Raw genomic sequence first — 18,906 nt, 5'->3', positions numbered from 1 at the left:
CTAAATAGAAACAATAGGAACACTACTGAATTTGTTCTACAAAGCCACATTTATGCTCATACCTAAACCAACAAAGAAAGAAAACTTCAGATCAATTTCCCATATGAATATCAATAAGAAAATAGTCAATAAAATTCTTGCAAACCGAATCCAAGAACACATCAAATGATCATCCATCATGATCAAGTAGACCAGTGTAGGGATGCAGGGATGGTTCCGTAAAGGAAATCCATCAATGTAATCCACTATATAAACAACCTCAAAGAAAAAAGTGAATATCTCATTAGATGCTGAGAAAGCATTTGACAAAATTCAATACCCCTTCAGGTTAAAAGTCTTGGAAAAATCAGGAATTCAGGGCCCATACCTAAACATAGTAAAAGCAATATACAACAAACCAGTAGTTAACATCAAAATAAATGGAGAGAAACTTGAAGCAATCCCACTAAAATTAGGGACTAGACAAGGCTGGCCACTCTCTTCATACCTATTTAATATACTAGAAGTCCTAGCCAGAGCAATCAGACAACAAAGGAGGTCAAAGTGATACAATTTGGAAGGGAGAAGTCAAAATATCACTATTTGCAGATGATATGATAGTATATATCCCAATAATTCCACCAAAGTATTCCTAAACTTGATAAATAACTTCAGCAAAGTGACTAGATATAAAATTAATTAAAAAAATCAGTAGGCTTCCTCTGCTAAAAAAAAGTAAAAATGACCATCTTGCCAAAATCAATCTACAGATTCAGTGCAATCCCCATCAAAATTCAAACTCAATTCTCCATAGAGTTAGAGCAAATTGCAAATTCATTTGGAATATCAAAAAATCCAGGACAGCTAAAACTATTCTCAACAATAAAAGAACTTCTGGGTGAATTACCCTCCTGACTTCAATCTATATTATGATTGCTAATCTAAGCAATCATGATAAAAACTGTATGGTATTGGTACAGAGATGGGCAGGTAGACTAATGGTCACTTGATAGAATTGGTCACTTGATCTTTGACAAAGGAGCGAAAACCATTCAGTAGAAGAAAGACAGTATTTCCAACAAATGGTGCTGGTTAAACTGGAGATCAGCATATAGAAGACTGCACATTGATCCATTTTTATTTCCTTGTACAAAGCTCAAGTCGAAGTGGACCAAAGAACTCCACATGAAACCAGATACTCTGAAACTAATAGGAGAAAAATGGGGAAGAGCCTTGCATACATGGGCCCAAGGGAAATTTTTCTGAACAGAACACCAATGGCTTGTGCTCTAAGATCAACAATAGACAAATAGAATCTCATAAAACTGCAAAGCTTCTTTTTTTAAGGAAAAGGACACTGTCTATAGGACAAAATGGCAACCAACAGATTGGGAAAAAATCTTTACCAATCCTATATCTGATAGGTTAATATCCAATATGTACAAAGAACTCAAGAAGTTAGACACCAGAGAACCATATAATCCTATTAAAAAATGGAGTACTGACAAAGGACTAAACAAGAATTCTAAGCTGAGGAATAAGGAATGGCTGAGAAGCACCCAAATAAATGTTCAACATTTGTAGTCATCAGGAATATGCAAATAAAAACAACCGTAAAATTCCATCTCATACCAGTCAGAATGGCTAAGATCAAAAACTCATGTGACATCAGATGCTGGCAAGGATGTGGAGAAAAAGGAACACTCCGTCATTGTTGGTGGGATTTCAAGCTGGTACAATCACTCAGGAAATCAGTCTTGTGATTCCTCAGAAAATTAGACATAGTACTACCTGAGAAACCAGCTATACCACTCCATATACCCAAAAGATGCTCCAACACATAACAAGGACACATCTCTACTTTGTTTATAGCAACCTTATTTATTATAGTCAGAAGCTGGAAAGAGCCCAGATGTCCTCCAACAGAGGAATGGATACAGAAAATATGGTACATTTCCACAATGGAGTACTACTCAGCTATTAAAACAATGACTTCATGAAATTCTTAGGTAAATGGATGGAACTAGACAATACCATCCTGTATATATGAGCTGGATCCCCAGGAGGGACAGTTTCTAAATAGCCATTCCTTAAGTCTCTGCTACAAACTTTGTCTCCATATCTCTTCCTATGAATATTTCTGTTCCCCCTTTTAAGAAGGAGTGAAGCATCCTCACTTTGGTTTTCCTTCTTCTTGAGCTTCATGTGGTCTGTGGATTGTATCTTGAATGATTCAAACATTTGGGCTAATATCTACTTATCAGTGAATGAATACTATGGGTGTTTTGTTCTGATTGAGTTACTTCACACAGGATAATGTTTTCTAGTTCATTCCATTTGCCTAATAATTTCATGAAATCATTGTTTTTGAAAGTTGAGTTGAACTCCATTTTGTATATGTACCACATTTTGTGTATCCATTCTTCTGTTGAAGGGCATTTGGGTTCTTTCCAGCTTCTGGCTATTATAAATAAGACTGTTATGAACAGAGTAGAGCATGTGTCCTTGTTATATGTTGGAGCACCATTTGGGTATATGCCCAGGAGTCATATTGCTGGGTCCTTAGGTAGTACTATGTCCAATTTTTTTTGAGGAATCTCCAGACTAATTTCCAGAGTGGTTGTATCAGCTTGCAATTCCACCAACAATGGAGCAGTATGTCTCTTTCTCCACATCCTCACCAGTATCTGTTGTTACTTGAGTTTTTGATCTTAGCCATTCTGGCTGGTATGAGGTGGAATCTCAGGGTTATTTTGATTTGCATTTGTCTGATGACTTAGGATGTTGAACCTTTCTTTAGGTGCTTCTCAGACATTTGACATTCCTCAGCTGAGAATTCTTTGTTTAGCCCTGTACCCCATTTTTAATAGGGTTATTCGGCTCTCTGGTGTCTAACTTCTTGAGTTCTTTGTATTGATTGAATATTAGCCCTCTACATAGCCACCAATCCTAGACAATATTGAAGAAGCCAAGAAGTGCATGCTGACAGGAACCTCATATAGCTGTCTCCTGAGAGGCCCAGCCAGAGCCTGACAAATACAGAGGTAAATACTAGCAGCAGACCACTGAACTGAGAATGGGGTCTCCAATGGAGGAGTTAGAAAATGGATTGAAGGAGCTGAAGGAGCTTGCAACCCCATCAGAACAATACCAAACACCAGAGCTCCCAGGAACTACAACACTACCCAAAGAGTGCACATGGGCAGACCCATGGCTCCAGCTGTATATGTAGAGGATGGGCATGTTGGGAACAAATGGGAGGAGAAGCCCTTGGTCCTGTCAAAGCTGGACCCCATAGTGTAGGGGAATGTCAGGGTGTAGAGGCAGGAAGGGGAGGTTGTTGGGGAGGGGGAGCACCCTTATAGAAGAATGGGGAGGGGCATGAGAAAGGGGACTTATGGATGGAAAATTGGGAAAGGGAATAGCATTTGAAATGTAAATATAAAGTATCCAATTAAAAAATAAATATCATCCTGAGTGAGTAATCCAGTCACAAAAGAAAACACTTGTTATGCACTCACTGATAAGTGGATATTAGCTCCAAAGCTCGAAACACCCAAGATATAACTAACAGACCACATGAAGCTCAAGAAATCGGAAGACCGGAATGTGGATACATCAGTCCTTAGAACAGGGAATAAAATAGTCAAAGGAGGAAATATGCAGACAATGTGTGGAACAGAAACTGAAGGAAAGGTCATCCAGAGACTGCCCTACCTGGGGATCCATTCTTTATACAGACACCAAACCAAGACACTAAGGTGGATTCCAAGATGTACTTCCTGGCAGGAGCCTGATATAGCTGTCTCCTGAGAAGCACTGCCAGAGTCTGACAAATACAGAAGTGGATGCTTATAGCACCCAATAATTGGACTGAGCAAGGGGTCCCCAATGCAGGTGTTAGAGAAAGGACTGAAGGAGCTGTAGGGCTTTGCAACCCTTAGGAAAAACAACATTATCAATCAACCCTTCCTCCCATAGCTCCCAGGTACTAAACTACCAACCAAAGAGTACACATAGAGAGACTCATGGCTCCAGTCTCATATGTAGAAGAGGATGTGCCCTTAGTCCTGTGAAGGCTTGTTTCCCCAGTGTAGTAGAATGCCAGGAGTGGGTAGGAAGGTGGGGTAGTACCCTCATAGACTCAGGGGAAGGGAGAATGGCATATGAATTTTCTGGAGGGGAAACCTAGAAAGGGGATAGTATTTCAGATGTAAATAATATGTCCAATAAAAAATAAATAAAAAGAAGGGAAAAAAGTCTAGGATAAAAGAAATGAGGCAGGAAGGAATGTGAGAGAGATGTCAAATGCCTACACTCTTGAGTCTAACATTTATTTACTGGTAGCAGTAGTACAAGGGAGTACTTTAATATTAAACCACATTTTATTTTTTAAACCACATTTTCTTTAAAGACGTATTAGTGTATATTTATTGCCCTATGTGATTTTCATATGATATTTTCTTTCAGTTATATGTCATATTTGGCCTTATTCACGGTAATTATTCCATCTTTTCCTGCTCTAGTTCTTGCTAGTCTTGATTCTATTTTGAAATGAAAGTATATAGAGCATACACATGCATAACATACAGCCTACATATGAGAGAAATTTAATATTTCTCATTCTGGGTTTGTTTTATTCAATATTCCTGCCATGGAAAATATAAGGATAAGAGTATACAAGATGAAAAGAGAGTCAAATGAGCTTGCCCTTTAATGCAATTGCATTAATTCTATTTTTGAGTATGATATCATAATGACCTGTCCACAAGTAGGTATAGCCAAATGCCTCACTTTCTAATACTGTTTCAAAGGCAATTAATGTCCTTCCATTTTTAGGAGAGATATTATTTTTTTCTCCATCTTTATTAACTTGGGTATTTCATATTTACATTTTGATTGTTATTCCCCTTTCCAGTTTCCGGGCCAACATCTCCCTAACCCTTCCCCCTCCCTTTCTATATGGGTGTTTCCCTCCCCACCCTCCCCCCATTACCACCCTCCCTCCAACAATCACATTCACTGGAGGTTCAGTCTTGTGAAGACCAAGGGCATCCCCTTCCACTGGTGCTCTTACTAGGCTATTCATTGCTACCTATGCAGTTGGAGCCCAGGGTCAGTACATGTATAGTCTTTGGGTAGTGGCTTAGTCCCTGGAAGCTCTGGTTGGTTGGCACTGTTGTTCATATGGGGTCTCAAGCCCCTTCAAACTCTTTCGTTCTTTCTCTGATTCCTTCAGCAGGGGTCCCGTTCTCAGTTCAGTGGTTTGCTGCTGCCATTTGCCTATATATTTGCTGTATTCTGGCTGTGTCTCTCAGGAGAGATCTACATCCAGTTCCTGTCAGCCTGCACTTCTTTGCTTCATCCATCTTATCTAGTTTGGTGGCTGTATATGTATGGGCCACATGTGGGGTGTTTCTTCTGCCTCTGTTCTACACTTTGCCTCCCTATTCCAGGAGAGGATATTCTAACCATTGCAAATACCTTCTGTGTATTGGGCTTTATTTGGAATATTTTACTCTTCTTTCAATCTTCAGCTACTTACATTTAGTAATATTTCAAAGAATTGATATTTGTTTTTGATAGTTTATCTACTGTATTGACCTGCACATGCTATATCAAAAATTTCAATGGATACTTTTATCTTTCCACAATATCAGCATTAATTGCATAACAATAAATTGACAAGGTGTACTGGTTTTAATGGTTGCAAATTTCCATATTATCCCACCTACCATGGTAATAATAAGAGTAACAGTGCAATGTCACTCTACACTGTTAGAGTGTATTCTTTCATGGGATACCCCATTATCTTCGGACTATATCAACCCACCATCTCTGAATAATGACATGCAGACTTTATTATTCATGAAAACTTAAGCCTTATAAATTAGGCTTATGCCCAACTAGCTTGTAAACTTAACCCATTTTGCCATGTTCCCAGTTACCTCTTATTCTGCTCCCCATTTGTCCAAATTTCTCTGTCTGTGGCTCGCTATTCTCCTGTCCCTGATTCTTTCCCAGAATTCTGATCTCTACTTGATAGTCCTGACTTTCCTCTCCTGTACTGCTATGGGCCATCAACTCTTTATTAAGTCAATCACAAGGTGATGGTGAAGAATGTTTACAAAATAATTAGGCAGGTCATGATCCAATAAAAATAACAATAGCAAGGTCTGACCCATACTCAACTCACAGAGTTGTATAGAAATGAACATTTGAATAAAATAATGACAACCATTACACAGTTCACAAGAGACTATCCTGACACCCCATATTTTCAAAGCAAAAATTAAAACATGTAAAATAGCTATAGAGGAAGGTGAGGTATGTTTCAAGGTTTCCTTGCTGTTAGATAGTCATTCCTTGTGTACTTGACACTTTGAAGATTATGTATTCACCCTCTTTTTTCTTTTGTTACTTTGTTATTATTTTCCTTTCTTTGCCTTTAAAGTAGTCTAAAATCTTACATTTAGAGACATGCAGAAGCTCTCCTAAGCATTTGCTAATAAAAGTATTTCAAGAGAGGTCTTTATCGGAAAACATAAAAAGGACAAGTTACCTTTGAAACATTCACAGAAATTAAAACATATATGCTTTGTTATAATACTTTATAGAAGAAATCTGATATTTACAGAGACACACACAGACACACACACATTGGGTGGTGGCAGGGGGGAGGTTGGTGGAGGAAGATTTGTTCTTTGAACTGAAGTGTATTTTTCTAATAGAAGAAATAGATGTTGAATTTATTTTTGCTATAGCATTACCAACTACTCATTTTACTTAAATTCATACAACAATCAATTTGGCCTTCTGAGAGCCACAGGTGATTCTGACCTAGAAACTGTGATTTATGTTGTAAACACATAATTAGTTTAAACAAATGCAGATGTGTTAATTCCCAAGATGACTACAGTATTCATGTCTCCTTTGCATTTACTGTTTTGGTTTTTTCCACAGCATGTTTATAAATGTTCTACATTTATTTATAAGCAGTGAAGTTTAAAGTGTAATAACAAGATAGTGTAGGTTTTCTTGACATAATATATAAATAGAAGGTGAAATATTGTTTTCATTATTAGAAGAATAACTTTAGAGACTGACTTTTGAAAACTAGAGCTAGTATAGATTTTTATCACATGCTATAATTTGATAAGATAGCAAGAATTTCAGATTGTTAAGAAGTATTTGTATATTTTGATAAGTCTTTAAAAGATTTCATTCTTATTAAAAATTAACCTATTTCCACAAAGAAACAACATTAGGGAGTTATGTAATTATTTTTTATTTTAATAATAGTAAATATTCAGTCACAATTATAAAATATAATATGAGTAAAAGGATCAAAAAGCTACCTTTAAATTGCCATGCTTCATAAAGTTGAGATACTGACTTCCCTCCTGATCTTTAGACCCTGCTCTACATAGTCTTTGAGTCATAATTTTTTGTTTGCTTAAGCTCTTCTTTTAAAGAAAGAGATCCATGGAGTAATTTTATGTGAACTAATTTTATTCATATTAATCTAATTGTCTATTTCCAAGACATCTCTGGAAATAGCAGTGAATGCTAAAGGTAGAAAATGGGCTGAAGGTTTGATGTTTCTCAGAGGCCCTGCAGCAAGCTTCCATGGAGGAAGTATCACAAGGATCTAGAACTAATTCTAAGGGCAATGCCCTCGATTCGTAACAACACAGGATGCATACAGCACAGTAGACTTACCCTATAGCTACAGATAAGCTGTCTGATTGAGTTAGGTTCACAAGGCAGCTGCCCTGTAGCCCCAAGTAGTGATATGCATGTGCAGTCTCAGAGAGAGGATCGTGAAGAGTTTCTGACTCCTAAATAAAGCTCTACAAATTTATTAGCTAACTTCTCAAGAGAACGCCAGGCTGCAGCCCCCTTTGAAGTTCTCTTGAGAAAATGGAGATTTAATTTCCCCAGGAAAAGCGACTATACAGGTTTCAGGTTGCTAACCTTACATGACTACAAGCTGTTGGAAACAACAGAGCTTTTCAGTAAATAAGATTTTAAGCATCATTTTGAGGGAATTTGCTGGGGCTCCCCAAAAGTTGCCTCTGTTGGTAACTGGGACAGCAATTTCTCTTTCTGTCTTGTCAGTAAATATCGCTGTGTTATACAAGGTGCACCTTATCTCCTGCCGATTTCTGATGTTCTCTTGTCTGTTCCCTCAAAAACAGCTCTGTGTGTCCCTTACTCTGGCTATTTGCAAAAGAAACAAGAGCTCAGGGACTCTATGCCATGCCACCCTGAGTCCATTGACAAAACTAAGAATGCAATCTCTATTAAAAGTGGAAAGTATTTTTGGTTGTGAGTCTAGCCTTTAAAAAGCCTGCCCACCTGGGGATCCAGCCCTTATACATACAGCCACCAAACCTAGACAATATTGATACAGCCAAAAAATACATGGAGACAGGAGCTTGATATAGCTGTCTCCTGAGAGGCTCAGCCAGAGCATTATAAATACAGAGGCCAATGCTAGCAGCAAACCATTGAACTGAGAACAGGTTCCAAATTGGAGGACTTAGAGAAAGGATTGAAGGAACTGAAGGGCTTTGCAACCACATAAGAACAGCAGTACCAACCAACCAGAGCTCCCAGGGACTAAACCACCATCCAAAGAGCACACGTGGACAGACCCATGGCTTCAACTGCATATATAGCAGAGGATGGCCTTGTTGGGCACCAATGGGAGGAGAAGCCCTTGATCCTGCCAAGGCTGCAAGGCTGAACTCCCCAGTGTAGGGCAATGTCAGGACGGGGAGGTGGGAACGGTGGTTGGGGAGGGGGAAACACTCTTATAGAAGAAAGGGGAGGAGGAAGGGATAGAGCACTTATGGACAGAAAACCGGGAAAGGAAATAACATTTGAAATGTAAATAAAAATTATCCAAAAAAAAAAAAGAGCAAATTATTCTGTAAAAAGACCAGCAGTCTCAATTAACCTGGACCCCTGAGATCTCTCAGACACTGGATCACCAAACTGGCAGCATTTACCGCTTGATATGAGGACCCCGACACATGGATACCAGAGGACTCCCAGTTCTGGGATCAGTCAGAGAAGATGCACCTAACCCTCAAGAGACTGGAGGCCCCAGGAAGTTTAGAGGTCTGGTGGGGTGGTCGGTTGCGAATAGAGGAAGTAGGACGGAGAGGAAGTATGGGATACAGAACAATCAGAGAGTGGACTGGGAAGGGAATACAATCTGGAGTATAAAACTAATTAATTAATTAAAATAAAAAGATCAGTTACCACGGGTTTGGCTCATAGCAACAGTATGTTGGCTCAAACCTTCTGTACCCTCTCTGTTACCAGACCCACATGTAGTACAAATGCCTAAAGATGTAAAATAAAAATCATTAAAAATTGTAGAAACTAAACTCAGTGTCATGACAAGGGCCTGTAATCTCTACACAGCACTTAAAAATATATTTCTTTTGTGTCTATTTTATTCCCTTTACTTTTAATGTAAAAACCAGTATCCAAAACCTTCTGTGGCACTGCAGTAATGGCTATAACTGCTGGGAGATATGCATCTTACCACTTGCCTGTGAGCATAGACCAGGGTCAAATTTATTGCCCAACTTGGTCTTCAGTTCTTTCTGAAGTCACCAAAATATCTTCTTAACATTTGCCTTTTATTAAAAGTACGTGGCTAATTTATTTGGCTATCTAATACATTAAAAGTGATTATTTTCCCTTGGTAATAAAAATGAATTTTCTATTAAACACACTCAAATTCCCATAAAGTGTAATTTATATGTCTTCCAGGAAATTATTATTATTAATTATTAATAATTTCCTCAGCTGATAGTAAAGAACGAGATGTAATTAACCGCACATGGCCACATGAGAACAAGACTTTCCCTTATTTGTTTCTACATGGCCAGCTCGTCCCCAAACTATTCCTTGTTTTCCCCTGGTGCTTTTGGCATCACATACACTGGTTAATTTTATTCTTCACCGTATACTTTGGACAGCAAGATGTATCAGGGCATTGCTTGGAATCATACCAGAAGGTCCTAAGGAAGTGTGCAATCCAGCGGAGTCGATTGTCACTGTTAACACTTAATGATTATAATACTACAGTAACTTGCCTTAACTCTTTCCTTGTAAAAACACCTCTCTTTATTATGGTCCTCACTTTATAGATTAGAAGAGTGAGTTGCAAGCAAATACTCAAAAAGATGACCTCTTCCTCACTTGTTGAAAGCATAAAGACATGTAAAGAATATGCACCAGAGACAATAGGTGGATCCAGTCTGTCTAGGTCTAGTATCTGTGATTGAACCCTTTATTTGACAAAGAAAAGTACCTGGTTTACTCTTAGAACTCAGAGAAAATCCACATCAATAATGTAGACATCTCAGAAAATGCTTAGAGTAGAAGCTGAATTTGCTGTTGGCAAAGGGATGAGAGCTGTTCTCTGAATTGTAGTAATAATCTGACAGTCCGTGGAATACAGGTTGTGTATTTGATTACAGGAAGTTCTAACAGTGTTGATTATAATTGTTCCTATGGGAAAATAGTAGGGAATAAAGATGAATTTGTGGACACACATCAAAAGATGATGAGTGTCTCACGTAAGACTATGAAATGTGAGCTTTATTCCAGCAGCTATGAGGAATGATCCTAAACATTAAGGGCTTTATAAGATAGCAATGCCATTTAGGAAGATCATCCAGGCGAAAGACTAGAGCATGAGCTGAACAACGTCTTCTCAGAAAACAGAGGAGGTAAAGAAAATATTTGAGGAGAGTGCAGACTGAACTATGGAGAAGGGAAGCACAAGGAGAGGGAGGGAATGGAGACTGCTCCTTATTTCAAAGGCCATCAGCCCGTATGTATTTTCTGTGCGTATTTTACCTGGGACTGTCTACATGTAATCTCTGATGTCTAAGTATTTCTATGAGAAAGATTTTGTTCTTCATAAAATGTATCATAGTGTCATATAATGCAGTAATCCAAGCTTACAAAGACTAAGTAGCTTAACCAAGGTTATACAGCTATTTAAGAATTGGGATTCACGAATTCAAATTCAAATCAATCTGTCTTTTTTTTTCTTCTTGATTTTCTTTTTATACCTTTTGGGCACATGAGTTGTGCACACGCGCTTCTGCGTGTGTGTGTGTGTGTGTGTGTGTGTGTGTGTGTGTGTTTGTGTGTTTATGTAGGGTGTGTAGTATGACTTTGTGTGAGCCTGTGTGAAAAGGTATGAAGGTCAGATAAGAAATTTAAGTGCCTTGTTTTATTACATTCTTCCTTATTCCCTGGGGTGATCTTTCACTGAAGTTGAAATTCAGTGTTTTGCCCAAGAGAGCTGCCAAGAAATCCCTGGCAATCGTCCTGTAACCTCTAATGTGGAGCTGGGGTTATAGACATGTATGTAGGTACTAGAGATTCAAATTCAGGTTTCCAATGCTTGCGGAGTAGGCACTTTTTCTAGTCATCATCTTGACTCCAAATCATTGGCTTTTCCTACTCAGGACATTGTCCTGAGTCTTTAATAGCAATTTTCAGGTTTCAAAGAAAGCTAGGCATATAAAGTACACTTAGAAATATGGAGGTCAGGGGCTAGGGAGTAGTTTGGTTGGTAGTGTGCATGCCCAGCATGCATAAAGGCATGGATTTGATCCACAGTATAACACAAAGGATGTGTAGTAGTGGACAACTCTCTCTTCAGCCTGCAGGAGGCAGAAGCAGGAGAATCCATTCAAGGTTGTCCTCAGTTCAAACTGTGTTTAAGGCCATCTTGGGGCATATGAAAATCTCTCTCCCCAAACAGAAACAATAACAAACCCATGAAATAAATTTTGCTTAATATTTAAAATTCTGGTATGAGTGTGGTAAATTTCAATATCCCAAAGTGTTAAATGACAAAAACCCTAACCTCAGTAAATTAGAAAGAATTATACACATTTGTTTTTGGCATATTCAGATCTGATTTGGAAAAGGGATTCTTCCCAAGCAGTGGTTCTTTGATGCACCTTCCTATGATTTTCTTGAGCATCAGAAAGGATGCTCAAGTTAGGATTTGTCAGTTAGGATTAACTGTCTTCAAAAGGATGTCCTAAACTTGCTCTCATTTTTATTTTATCATGTTAAATCCACCTTACATTTTTCTATTTCATAATTTTTCATAATTTATTTATTTTTACACTCTAGATGTTATTCCCCTTCTGGCCTAACCTCTGACTGTTCCACATCCCGTATCTTCTCCCTGCCTCCTTTGTCTCCAGGAGGATGTTCCCACCCCACACACCCCACCCACCCCACTAGACCTCTAAACTCTGTGAGCCCTCCAGTCTCTTAAGGTTAGGTGCATCTTCTCTCACTGAACCCAGACCCGGGAGTCCTCTACTGTATATGTGTTGGGGTCCTCATATCAGCTGGTGTGTGCTGCCTGGTTGGTGATCCAGTGTGTGAGAGATCTCAGGGGTCGAGGTTAATTGAGACTGCTGGTCCTCCTATAGGGTTGCCCTCCTCATCAGCTTCCTCCAGCGCCACAAGAAAGCCAAAAGGGGAGAACCAGAAGCACATAAAGCCACCTAAAAATATAACAGGAACTAACAGTTATCTGTCTGTCTTTAATATCTCTCAATATTAATGGACTCAACTCATCTATAAAGACATAAAAGCTAACGGACTGTATACTCAAACAAGATCCAGTCTTTGTTAGGACCTTAAATGACTAAAAATACAGTTTATTTCTCCAAAAACAAAAACAAAAACAAAGAAACATACCTCAATAACAAATGAAGACACTATCTCAGAATATAAGGATGGAAAAAGGTCTTCCAAGCAAATGGTCCCAAGAAACAAGCTGGAGATACCATCATAATATCCAATAAAATAGACTTTTAACCAAAAGTTATCAAGAATGATGAGGAAGGGCACTTCATATTCATCAAAGGGAAAATCTACTGAGAGAAAGTCTCAATTCTGAACATCTATGCCCCAAATGCAAGGGCACCCACATTCATAAAAGAAATTTTACTAAAGCTCAAAACCATTGAACCCTACACAATAATAATGAGAGACTTCAACACCCCACTCTCACCAATGGACAGGTCGTTGAAACAGATACTAAATAGGGACACAGTGAAACTAAAAGAGGTTATGAACCAAATGGATTTAACAAATATCTACAGAACATTTCACCCTAAAGCGAAGGAATACATCTTCTTTTCAGCACCTCATGGTACCTTCTCCAAAATCGACCATATAATTGGCCACAAAACAGGCCTCAGCAGATACAAGAAGACTAAATTAATGCCGTGCATTCTGTCAGACCACTATGGCCTAAGTGAGGCTGGTCTTCAATAACAGCAAAAAAAAAAAAAAAACCCTTACATTTTTAAAGAAGTGGAAATGCTTTGCCTTTAGCTGCCAACTTTTTTTGAAACAATAAACTAGACATTTCTCTCAAAACTCAGACAGAAACAAAATAAACTTCTTTTTAGCAAAATGCATTTTTTCCATCCAAGATGATGGCTTTTTTAATCAACCATGGAAAAGGATAAAAGGCACACATGCAGAGCTTGCAGGCTCCACACATGAGACCAAAATACCACAGATAAGCCGGTTCGTTCATGCATGAACTTACCTAAAGAAATTTTGTCTAAGCAATAACAACTCTGAGAACACTCTCTATATGGCGAGTTTTCAAGTGAAAAGTAGAGTATATTCTCTATTCGGATTACAATAGTGAACTCGTGGTGTCTGTCAGATAAGAATAGTTGAACTCTAATCAAATTCTAACACCTTTAAATTTGGAAGGCACTCTGGCAAGGTGTAAACTCTTGCATTATCAATGTCCCCAAAAGGCATGTGGACACCAACAGCGAAGCATCATACAACTTATTGGAGATAACTATTCACTGACAATGAAATTCTATATGTATAATAGCATAATTATGCAAAGTAGATATATTTTATTCATGAAATTGAAGTATAATTTTGAGTGTTTCCGTGGTTACAGTAACTCACAAATTATCAATCGCAAATCTTAATACAGCCCAACTGAATGTCATTTCCTTTGAAAAGGCACAGGCTTCCAACCTAATCAAAGGGAATATTGCATAGAGAGGAATTAAGTGTGAAGGTTAGAGAGTTCTCTGTTTACTTCGGAGTGTTGGATGATCTCAGTATAATGTTTTCAAGTGTCATCCATTTTTCAGAAAGTTCATTTTACAGCTGAATATTTCCTTGTCTCTATAGTTTACAAAAATAGTAAGAAAAAAAAACAAAAACAAAAAAGAAAAAGAATAAAGAAAGGAGTTTTAGTAGTTGACTTGGATGAGGTACAATTCTGCTGCCAGGAAATGTATTATTAAATACAAATAGTGCAAGGCACAGGTGACCTCTCTGAAGTCAGGGAAGTCCGGAAGCAACCCAAAGAGCATCAACAATTGCCTTTGCTCTCAGTTTCTCAACACAACTAGATGCTAAGGACCTACTGCTGGAAAGAACAATGTTGGTTTCAGGATATTAATACAAAACAACAACAACAACAACAACAACAACAACAACAACAGCAGCAGCAGCAATAACACCGCCACCAGCAGCAACAGCAGCAGCAGCAGCAGCAGCAACAACAAAAACAACAACAACAACAACAGCAACAATAACAACAAACCAGACTTGATCTGACCAGGAAACTCCTGATGGCTAGCTATCAATGCTAGAACATGCTATTCAAGCTGCTCCAAACTAATATCAATTATCTTACCCAGTGGTGGGCACTACATACTACTTCTTAAATTAAATTATGACCTTCCAGTATGATCACTGAACTAATCTAGAAATTATAGATTAATGCATCTAGTCTCTTTGGAGTGTAATTTTCCACTGTTTCGACATTATGGAGGTAATGCAGAGGGTTTTGTTAACAACAAATATAACTGCATTAGGTCCCTTCATCTTGTATTTGTTTCTCTTACTGGAACCCTGATAAAAAGTAAACTGAATTATTATAAGTGAAAATTCAAAAAGAGTAGTAATATGTGCCTGGATTTGATATATCTTAGATTGGGAATTCAGATGACCATAGAATCAATGACAAAACTTTGCCAACAAGTTTTTTTAAAAACCAGATTGTTCTTTAGATTAGTGCTTTCCCATGTGTTATTTCTAGTCCAGGGATCTGAGATTCAAAAAAGAGAAGAATCTATGATAGCACAATTCACATTCCACAACTAGCCTTCCACATGCCAAATGTGCTTTTAGTCCTTTTGGCAAAAGATCTTGCCCCATTACCAGTACCATCCCTAGGTTCAGAAGCCCTATCTTTTTTTGAAACAGAATGGTTGCTCTCATAGGAGCAAAGGAGGGAGGATGGGACAGGGAGTTTGCAGAGGGGAAACGGGGAAAGGGGATAACATTTGAAATGAAAATAATTAAAATAAAATATCCAAGTGAAAAATGGTTGCTCTCACAATAAACAAAGCTTTTCTTTTGAAATAATAGAGAATATACTTGGGGAGAATTGAAGACTACTAAAATATCCTAAAGAAAATTATAGGTATTTCCTGTCTTAAAGTGAGGAAGTCAAGAAATCCAGTGTTAAGAAATAGATCTATAAAAGGCACATGCTTCGGTAAATAAAATGTCATGAATGAATAGTGTTTTAAAGAAGGATGTTTCTGAGGTGAGGCATGTAGAGAAGTCAATCCCATCTCAAAGACTCAAAAGAGTCATCAAGGATGAGAACTAATAGGAAGCTGAGAGCGAATCGCCTGGAGCTAACAGGTTTAAAACAAACATGTGAGCAAAAAACATTTTGACATTTAACATGAACCATTTAAACAATCAAGGGAACTTCAAAGATAGGCCAGCTAGAAGACCTAAAAGTCTCTCTCTCTCTCTCTCTCTCTCTCTCTCTCTCTCTCTCTCTCTCTCTCTCTCTGTCTCTCTGTGTGTGTGTGTGTGTGTGTGTGTGTGTGTGTGTGTGTGTGTGTGTGTGTGTCCCGCCTCGACAGACACAGGATCAGAGTTCTCAACTGGAAGCAGGGATATCTGGAAGGCGCATAATACATATCCACAGACTACTCTTTGGGTACAAACTGGCAGGCAACTTCAAGGCTTAAAGTCTCTCTCTCTCTCTCTCTCTCTCTCTCTCTCTCTCTCTCGTCTGTCTCTCTCTTGCAGTTTGAGGCTGCACACACTCTGCGTTCTCTTGTGCACTCTGCTTTTTTATTGCGGTTTTCTTTTCTCGAACTCCCACACTCATGCACACCTCTGTTCATTACCCTTTCATTCTCACACACACTCTTCATACACACCTCACATTCTCTCTTCACTCACTCTTCACATTCTCTTCTCACGCTCTCTCACTCGCTCGCTCTCACATTTGTTCTCAGACTCGCTCTCTCATTCGCTCCCTCATGTGCTCTCTCACTCACTCTTCACATGCTCTTATGCTCTCCAGCCTTTCTCTTGCCCCAGTCTTTTATTGATAATCCAAAAGCAGATAGAAAAAAGACATTGTATAATCATTGCCAAATCAAATTCAAAAGAACAACCACACCCCCAAAGAACTAAGAATTACAATTGTTCCCCAAATTTTCAAGCTTCCCCTATTCCCAGGCCCATGGCCAAAATAATAATTGTAAACTTATCATTATTTAAACTTTAACTTTTAACTCATTATACTTCAGAGCTCAAAGCTCCGAGGTCAGCTACTTGCATTTTCCTGTGAAACTCTAATGATAAATGACATGGGCAAAGCTGCCAGGCAGTGTCCAGAAAGAATCAAGTTAACCCTTAACTCAGTGGTTCCTCTAGCTTTCTGTTCCTTGCCCACAATGACTCTCATAAGAGTCCTAGTATTTTGACTTAGTTTACTAGTATATAATTTTATATATTCTATACTTCCTTATCCAGGAACCACTCTCAAATGTTATGCAAAACTTATTTCCTAATGTCAATAACTTTTTCCTTTCTCGGAGTCCCAATGTTGGCTCTAATTCATTTTCTAATAATTTCTTCAAAGTTTCTTTGCAAGTCAAGCATTAATCTGAAACTACTATTGTGCAGTTATTACACTGTTTCCAAGATGAGAACACACAGCATGCACCTGGCCATTAGGGCTGCCCTATGCTGTGCCCCTACACCTCAATTTCCAATTGTTTAAGAATCATTACATCAAGGAACATCTAGTTCCACAGAATTCACCAGTGCAGAAGAAGTGGGAAAGTCGGATATAATATAATGATTATGCACACCAAGGCCAACTGAAAAGCAGTCTCACACAAATGAAATCTATACAGCTGTTGTCCAGGACTAAGGTTAGGAGAAATGGGAACAACCAGTTTTTACAAAGAACTGCTGCAAGCTACTGAGATATCTCCATCCCAGCCTACTGCAGGCAGCCTCTTATTTCATATGACCGATCTCCTGGAGGGATGTGTCTCCTGCTTCTTAGGGTCCCAGATGCCACCCACTTTACAAGGAGCTGGCAAGGGCTTCTGACATGTTTCCATTCTGGCCTACTGGTGGCAGTCCCTGTCATCCTATGTTGTCTCCAATATGTATGTGTGTGTGTGTGTGTGTGTGTGTGTGTGTGTGTACGTGTGTGTGTGTGTGTTTGTGTGTGTGTGTGTATATAAAATATAACAAGAATGCCAGTGTGGTTAAAATTGATGAAATTTGCAGTTAGTCATTTAATACTATAAAATGCTACTAAAGTGTGTTTTATAAATCTGTGTTTTTCTTCACACTTCTAATTTGACTCTTTACTAAAGAAAGTTACCAGTAAGCATTAAGGTCGCTTCTATAAAGAGCTGGTGTGGTGCTGGAGAGCTGTGATAATATTTCCTATGAAATGACAGCTTATTGATAGTTTATAGTTACTCCAAGAGAAATTTATCTTGAAATAATTTTGAGTTTTCATTCTTTTCAAGTTTGCCTAAACAAATCTTCCAAGTACTAATGGTCTTAAATTTTAAGTAACTTACTTTAACTTCCTCTTTATGGTTTAATCTGGAGACATATATTAGAATAACAAATATGGGATGCTAAATAGAAAGACATTAAGAATGCTAGCATTTCCAAGTTTCTAAATGGAGAGCAAAAATATCGACATTAAAGGTAAGCACTGCTTCCGAAGGGGGAGAGAAAAAATAGAATAAAATCGAGAGAAGTCAGTTGCCTTGGAAACTGAAGCCACGCAGCCACGTGTGACTAGATGAGATCACAGAAGCACTTGGGGAGAAAATGACTGGGTTATCCACGTTATAAAGCAATGAATTCTACTTCCAGGAATTACCTGCTATTAATGCAAATTTTATACATCCAGGAGAGATCGGAGGCTTTTGAATTGATTAAGACTCCAAAATGTGATAACAGATAGGCCCGTGGAGAAGGAACACACAGCAACCTCATGGATCTTGCACTTTCCTAGAAGGAGAGACGCCATTTTTTTTTATTATGAAGGTATATAATTCTGATCCGTGGGACTTCATTACTGATAATGGAGTTTCAGTTTCTGATATTAAAGGTATCCTACTTAATCAAAGTTCATAAATTCTGAGAATAACAGCCTAATGACATTCTAGATTTGGAGAAAGTCGATTTGCGAAGTGGTTATTTTGACTAGTAAGTATTAGGAATCTTTAAGAAATATTCTATAATTGTTAAATCCCCCAGACATTAGAAAGGTTTTCAATGAACAATAAAAATAAATTCAGGATCCATTTGTAGGTATTTCTTCAGCTTCTATGTAGATGGAACTCCGATCAACTATTAGCAACAGTATACTGAAAAATGTATATTTGAGGTGAATATAGACTAGAAGGAGAAATATAACTTGTTTCTTTACAATATATTGGTGATACGGTTATAAAGTGGAGCCATCAATACCCAACTCTGGCCAATTAGACAGGTCTTCCTGATTAAAACTAACAG

The sequence above is a fragment of the Rattus rattus genome, chromosome 1 (assembly GCF_011064425.1).
Source record: "Rattus rattus isolate New Zealand chromosome 1, Rrattus_CSIRO_v1, whole genome shotgun sequence".
Taxonomy (NCBI): domain Eukaryota; kingdom Metazoa; phylum Chordata; class Mammalia; order Rodentia; family Muridae; genus Rattus; species Rattus rattus.
Note: the sequence above shows the minus strand (reverse complement) of the source record.